Here is an 8,475-nt window from a genome sequence, read left to right as displayed (position 1 = left end):
GTTTCCTCAGCACAGCCCAGGTCTATAAACTGATGAAGCCATTGCTAGCTGAGTCTTGGGAGCTCCTTGCAGCCCTTGCGTCAGTGTCTGCTCTTGATGGAGCAGCTGTAGTTCATTTGCAATTCTGCGATTCTACCATCAGCAACAATCCCTGAGGCTGGATGCCAAAAAGATAGCTGAAACTAGACTATCTGAGGTCTCGCAAATGTGCAGAGACAACCACTTTTACAGGGGTCCAGTCCCTCCTTTTGTAACATGTAGTTAATTCAGCTAGGATTTGCTTGACAAATCTCCTGGAAGGACAAAGACAACTAAATTCTTGATGGTCAAGTCTGGAGATGTGCATCTTACTGACCTCCAGAACATTTGTGGGTTCAAAATAGAGGAGGATGTGAATGTTTCTTAGTCTATGGGAATAGTAGGTTCAGTTTCCTTTCTTGAAAGAATTCCAAGCCTTTCTTGGAGCCTTCTCCATTTTATTATTGACACAGCAAATAGCAGTTCTCAGCCTTTTCCAAAGAGGAGGAGGGGAGACATTTCATGGCACCGTTCCATAACTCAGTATTAAGAACTATTTTTATAAGGTAAATATCAAACCAAGCAACTCAGAACTATTGTGCATTTTTCATTTGTGTCTTCCTTCCTGAGGAAAAACTACCTGTGTATTCCATCTACCATGTTTAGCTTAGGTTCCTGAACACATGTTTTAGAGAAAATTGGAAAAACTTCAAAGACTGGGTAGATATTGATTATCTTAGTAGAGGAGTAGAGGCAGGTAGGATGAGGTCATTGTTTTCTATTTAGTACAACTGAATTGCATCACTCTGATTACTATGTACTGCTTCCTGTAAGTTGAAAAGCTATTTTGGGAAAAATGAAAGTCAAATAGAGTTAGTGGAGAATTTTTAACGGAGAAGCGGCCAATCTTCCAATGGACTATTCTAAAGGGCTGTTTCCAGAGCACTCGTCTATCTACTGACATCATTGTTATCTAAAGGATCATTGATGTGCTTTCAAATTTTGATCACATAACTCAAAAGCAGGAAGCCCTTTGCATTTTATTTTCAAGGTTAAAAGGTAGGCTTCAACAATTACTACCGAATGAGCAAAGCATTTCATTATACATGGAGATTCTAAAATACTTTCAGAGAAAGCAAAATCATTATTATCTAATTAGTGCTGAGGAACTTAAATTTGTTCATTGTTGATGCCTGTTTCTCATATGTCTATAGAGTATACAGTGACAAATTGATGAATAATATTTAATTAAAGGTAAAGAAGAATTGCTTTTGGGTTTAGACAATCAAATGGAAACATTTCAGCGTGTATGGCTTTACTGAGGTAAAGTTTTATTATGTGCTTAAAGATTGAAGTTGGACAAAATTTCCCATAAATTTAAACTTAGTTTTTTCCTTTCATCTTTGCATACTATGAAAATAAAGTCCACATGACACTTTAGGATAACTGTACTTAGTTTTTGGCAGTCAACACTAGGAAATGGTATAGGAGAGAGTGGGTATCTTTTGTTCCATTCTTTCCTGAAACCCCAAAGTATTGTCCAAAGATATGGGGGTTTAATGAGTTGATGTGAAGCAAAGGAACAAAAGTCCCAGCAGATCGCACGACTGAGAGGTAGCCATTGAGATGCCCTTGTGCAGTCTAGTTACAGTGAGGAACTCTCCTCTGCCCCAGCCCTGCAATGGGCAAGGAGACATCTTGCTGGTTGTGATGTTCTTCTATCAGTCGGGGGCAGAGCGGTTGGCAGTCCTTGGTTCATTCTACCTCGATGCCTTACTTGGTGGTCAAAGCTGTTCTTTTCCTGGGATATATAAGAGCCAAATCAAATCAAACTCAGGCAGCAGCACGTCACAGGAGGAGGAAGGCAGACAGAGTTCCGCGCTCTGCCATGACACCCAGTGTGGATGGTGGAAGATGCCCAGAGACCTGCCCTCCGTCTGACCGCACATGTGGGCCATAGACACAGAGTCCCCGCCCAGTATCTCATAGCCACGAGAGAAAAGGAAGATGGTCAGAGACCTGCTGACTGCCATGCCACTCACAGACCTGCCCTTGTTCGGGTGTACAGCACAGATGGCTTGGAGACACCTGCTTGCTGCCATAGAACACAGTACTAACAAAGGATGTCACCCAGGTGCTCGCCAGCCTCTCGGCCAGCCTACAGTTGAAACCACCACAGTGTTTGTATTTGGCAGATGGCAAAGAAAGAGGAATAGAACAACTTGAGCATTATGATGAGAGAGGAAACTGGAGATTTGAGGGCTGTGACTAGCCAACCCTTCCACCTGAGGCTATGGTGAGGTCCCAGTTAGAGTCGCTATGAGGGCAATATTTGGGTTCATGGCTACACAGTGGCAGGAGTCTGTGTAGACGTGCAAGTCTCATATTACTGCTAGACAACATGGAGATGTCTCTGGTAGGGCAACCCCTGGAGACTATGTGGATATCCAGAGGCTGCGCAGAACTGAATCTATTCCCCGCCCTCCACTGGCTGGGGTGCTCTGGAGAGCTGGTCACACCTCTCATCTGCAGCAGCTCTTGGCAGAGCAGGCCCTGCACTTTGCCCAGGCAGCAGAGTGGAGCTGGCCCTGATGGCAAAGGTGTGAGAGCAGGTGAGCTGCTCCGGTACCTCATAGGATGTAGCACATGGGAGAATGGGCTGCTCTGGAAGGATGGGTGGAGGGGAGCCGGCCCTGAGGGTATGAGAGCTGACTGTGCTTCCTGTTCATGGCAGCATTGGGTGACCTATCTGGAGCAGTGCTGGAGAACTCGATCTGGTGGTGAGGATAAGGGAGAGCTGCTGCACTGACCAGCTCAGCTGCCACACAGGCCCAGATTCAGGGCTGTGAATTGGCCCACCTCAGAATCTGTATTGTCTGCTGGTGGGTCAAAGCACCAGTCTTGCTGACCCAAAGCTGCAGGATCTCCATGACTCAGGGCAACAGTAGAGTAACCAGGAGGAGTCCCAGCGAAGATACAGTACTGATGGTATCCCAGAAGCCTTGAACCAGACCAACAACTTCAATAAACATTTGCAGGTGAAGATGCATGGACAGAGAGATATGCTACAGAACACATGGTGACATAGTTCAGCTTCCACAATGAGATGTTTTGCTATGCTCTATGTGTGTGTGTGTGTGTGTGTGTGTGTGTGTGTGTGTGTGTGTGTGCGCGTGTTTGTGTGTGTGTTTTGTGTCAAGGGAGGTTGTAAGAGTGAAGGGCCGATATGAAGGAACAGGGAGATGATAGGACTAGGGTACATGATGTGAAACTCACAAAGAATCAATAAAAAGTTTTTTAAAAGAGTGAGGTGACCAGCAAAACTACTCAGACGTCTGTCTGCTACTCAGGAGACTTTAAGAAGAAGTACAAAAGGCCAACACGTGGTCTGAACACACTGAGAGGTGGGAAGAGTTGTAGAGCTGCCTACTATGTGAAGCGCTTTAGCCTTTTCTGGCATGAAATTCAAAAGAAAAATGGACACCAAGGCAACATAAAGCTATAAGAGTTCACGGAGCAAGGCTATGTGTCACATCTGCAAATCCTCACTGATCGCTCCAGGCAGCTATCACCCCATTTTCCTGTAATTACTGCCTTGTGTCAGTTGCCTCCGTCTCTGGTGACAATTTTTTTTTTTCCATTCTGTATCCCAAACTCCTGTGAGAGTTCTTAGAGTAAATACATACCTAATGAATATTTATCAACTTCCGTGAATAAATTAAAAATGATATGCTAGTTTCAGCTGAATAAACTAGAAAGGTCCATGACTCAATTACAGTTTACTTTGCCGGGGAAAACGATGATCGTTCTGAAGTCCTCCACAGTGAGGTCTATTGCAACAGCTAATTGCATGGCAGAAGCATTCAGTAGCCTGAATCCATGCAACGGAATTTTATGCAAAGCTGCCTAAAAATGCTGACTTTCAGCGAAACTATGATTGTAATTGTTTCATTTTGAAATTTTATGCCTACCCTCTCTAACAATAAAATTGTATCAGATTCAACTTAAAATATAAAGTAAATATAAAGATTAAATATGTTGGGATGGAGAGAGAGAGAGAGAGAGAGAGAGAGAGAGAGAGAGAGAGAGAGAGAGAGAGAGAGAGCTCAGAGGTTAAGAGCACTGGCTGATCTTCCAGAGGTCCTGAGTTCAATTCCCAGCAACCACATGGTGGTTCATAACCATCTCTAATGGGATCTGGTGCCGCCTTCTGGCATGCAGACATATATGCAGGCAGAACTCGGGGTATACATAATGAACAAATATTTTTAAAAAGAGTAAGTATGTTTTTCTCCCTTAAAAATCATTTTATAAAATAACGTCAACTTTCTGCTCCATTTCAGAACTTTCAGAGCCGCCTTATTTCTTGAACACCCATTATTTTCAAATATGGGATGAGCTATTTTTATTCAAGTAAGGGCTGTTTTTACTTGCAAAGCTGTGGAATTGATCTTGTTCTATGGGATTGGCTGCCTCAACCTTTGAGTGTTAGTCATCTGGGCCGCTGTAAATGTGATTCTAGCAGGTTGGTAAGAGCCTGGGCAGCTGTTTACTGCCCCAGGTTGAGCCTGCTGCTTCAAAACTACTTTATTTAACCACACTTCTCCACACTTTCACTTTTCCTGAGGAGGGAGGTGTCTCTTTTTAAAAAAATTATTGGTTATGTTTATTTACATTTCAAATGATATTCCCCCATCCTGGTTTCCTCTCTGAAATCCTCCAACCCACCCCTCCCTCTGCCTGCACAAAGGTGCTTCTCCACCCACCACTCATCCATTCCTACCCCATCGCCCTAAACATTCCCCTACACTGGGGCATCGCATCAAGCCCTCACCACGGGACCAAGGGCCTTCCCTCCCTTTGATGCCAGACAAGGCTATCCTCAATGAGGGAAAGGGAACTGGGAGTAGCCAACAGAAAGTTCCAGACACCAAGAAAGTAAGGGGCTCCCAGGACCCAACAGGGATGACATTAACTAGGTGGTATCTCTTTCTCCTGTAGTTTTTTTCTGTGTGCAGTGAGAAAGCTGTCATTGTAACTGGTCCTGCAGCACATTCTGCCACCTAGTGTTACCAGGACATTGATAGCATAGAGCTTCAGATAAAATGCCTATGGTACAGGTTAAGGAAACCAGTGTACCCTCAGCTCTGTGAAGTTGCCATTGTGCATTTCTATGGAGTCTGTGAGCCCCCGATGGCTGCTAGTGTATTTATTGATGCTAAAGCAACCTGGTCATCTCTCCAGTAGGGCTTCTACTTACCCACAGCTGTCCTGCTAGGAAATATAAATATCTTAAGAATAAAGCATAGGCAGGAAGAGTTTCTGAGAAAGATCATGGAGTACAGAATGACAGGAAACATCTTAATCCAACTGAAAAGACTTTTAAACAATAAATCTTTACTATAAAATTATGAAATGATACTAAAACTGATAGAAACAGAAAGAAAAATCTCTGGAGATGAGGCCATTTCCCATTCCTGAGTAACTTCTGTTGCCTGACACTAAGGGAACATCTCCAAGCAAACTCCTGAGACAAACTAATGGGAAGAAACGTGGCACTATACCAGACCTTGGGACATGTGTTGTTATTCCCATCTTTGACCTTGATGCTTCATAATGATGTGAGAATGAAAGATTTTTCTAATAAAACAGGGACCTTTCTCTGAGGAAGAAAGGAAAACAGAGGCAGAACTCTAAAAAATATGGGAGTAGTCTGTAGTCTACAAAGGGTCATTCTGAAAGTCAAGGACCAGCAGAATATATTAGAACAGAGGCCAATGTGTGTAGATTCACAAAACTGTTTTCCCCCTAGTTTTAAAATTTTATTATACTGGGTTCCAGAAGGGTATTTTCACACAAGTAGTTAATGTGCTTAGAGCAAACTCCCCTGTCTACTCCCTACTTCTTCTCTTTATCACCCCTTTATCCCATGGCTCTCTTTTGTTTTGAGATTTCACTTTTACTTCCCCATCATCTATAAATTCATAATTTTATGCATCCATAAAAATATCTAAGACCTAAAATTCAAAGAACACATGCATACTTCTCTTTTGAGATTTTAATTCACATAATCTGATTATCTCTAATGCAGCTATTTTTATACTGAAAATATTTTTTAATACGATATATTCTATGGTTCCCCTCCCTCGTCCCCTCCCACAACCTTCCCAATACTCTGCAATCCAAATCCATGCCCCCTCCCCTTTAGAAAACAAATAGGCCAATTCACAATTCAGCCTTAATAAAACAAAAGAGAAAACTGGAAAAAGCATGAAAAAGCACATACACATCCACACCCATGCACACACAGCTGTAGCGTACCTGCACGTGCACACGCACCCTACCACAAGCCAGGTGCACACTCCATTCATGCAAAAGATGCATGAAAACACAAAATCATAACAGATATGCAAGAGAAAAAAAGTAGGTAAATGAAATGTCCAAACACAGCATTATGAGACAAAACATCCCCAAAGATGCTGAATTGGTGTTGGCCATCGGCTGGTCGGCATGGAGCCTTTCTCAAGTGTGACTTGTGCACCTAGTGAGAGTCCCATGTCTGGCCTCACTACCTCTTAAACTGACCACATCTCTTCCTTCGACTATTGGTGTTACATATACATGCATTCATGTATGATTGAAACTTTCTGAGTCTATCTACTGTTTCTTGTATGTATACATGCATGTGTATAATTTCAGTGATTGTCACTTGGTATTGGATAAAACCTTAGAGGATTCGTCTTTGGGGAAGACTAATTCTTCATCCCTGAGCAGTTATTAGTTCTTTGTGCAGGGGTAGGGCCCTGTGAAATTCCCCCTTCCCATATTAGCATGTCTGTTAGTGTGGTCAACCTTCAGGTCTTGCTTAGCCAAACAATTGAAGTATCATGAGTGCAGCCTTTCTAAGAGACACAGTCTCACAGCAGACTCCATGCTCCTCTGGATTTTTACAAATCTTTCTGCCCAATCTTCTTCAATGTTCCTTAAGCCTTAGTCATAGTTGTGTTGGCCAGCTGTGTTTCTCCATAATGGTCTGCATTTGCTGCAAAGAGATATTTCTTTGATGGTTCATTTATCTGTGGGTAATGCTAAGTACTTAAAGTTGAGTTACCAAATGTGCTGTTCTAATAAAGAGCTGGTAGACGGTTCTTTTCTAAGATTCTAAGACCTTACTAGCCTCAGATAGTGAGACAGATTTTCAGGGCCAGGTCCGATTTCCCTCCTGCTGAGGTGGCTTCTCTAGTTGGGGGGGGCACGCACACCACATTGCTCCTCACTTCCACATTAACCTCCTTCCATCATCCCCAGTTAAAATTCCCCACCTCCGCCATTTCCCATTCCCCCCACTGTATCATTAAGACCTTGCTATTCCTTTATAGTGATCCTTATGCTCCCGTCCCCGCCATGGTTCCTTTTTACTGTCTGGTTTTCTACTGTTATTCCAGGTTCTGTACTCGTATGTGAAGATTTGGAGCTCAGAACCACAGGTGAGAAAGAACATGCCCTGCTTGTCTCTCTGGGTCTGGGTAACCTCACTCCATATGATGTTTCCTAATTTTATCCATTTACCTGTAAAATTCATGAATTCATTTTTCTTTACAACTGAGTAATTTTCTGTACACTGTATTCAGCATATTTTCATTATTCGTTTGTTGTTTGAAGGATATTTAAATTGCTTCCATTTTCTAGCTACTGTGAAGAGGGACACAGCAAACACGGCTGATCAAGTGTCTGAGGAGTGGGATGTTGAGTCCTTTGGGCAAATGACAAGGAGTGGAGTAACAGATTTATATACTTTATTAATTTTTAGCTTTTTTGAGTATTCTCCACAGTAATTCCAGAGTAGCTATACCAGTTTACAACCATAGGAGCATTGAATAAAGGTTCTTCATTCCTCAGTATTCTGAACAGCACTTCTTATTCATTTTGTTGCTATTAGTTAATTCTGATTGTTTGAGATGAAATTTCAAATTTGTTTCAATTTTTCTTTTCTTAGCTTGCCTTTCTCTGAGTGTTAGCAAGGTTGAGAATTGTTTTGATTATTTGTATTTGATCTTTGGATAACCTAATCATTCCATTTATCTATTTTCATGGACTTGTTTTATTTTTTGATGTTTACTCTTTTTTTTTCTGAGTTCATTACATAGTCTAAATTTAATTCTCCATTAAACGTGTAGCTAGTAAATATTCATCTCATTTTATCAGCTGTCTCTTTATTTGACCATTTCATTTCTTTTGTGGGGAAGTTTTGTAAATTTTAAGAATTCTATTTGTTGATTTTTAGCACTACTTCTTAAGTAACTGCAGTCCTATTTGGAGGACATTTGCGTATGCTAATGGCTAGAAACCTTTTTCTTACCTTTTTCTTTACCAACTATAATGTTTAAGGTCCATTTTGAGTTGATTTTCATAAAATTTGAATGACACAGGTCTAGTTTGATAAGTCTATATGTGTTT

This window comes from Rattus rattus, chromosome 1, assembly GCF_011064425.1.
Source record: "Rattus rattus isolate New Zealand chromosome 1, Rrattus_CSIRO_v1, whole genome shotgun sequence".
NCBI classification, from domain to species: domain Eukaryota; kingdom Metazoa; phylum Chordata; class Mammalia; order Rodentia; family Muridae; genus Rattus; species Rattus rattus.
This window is presented reverse-complemented; position numbering follows the sequence as displayed.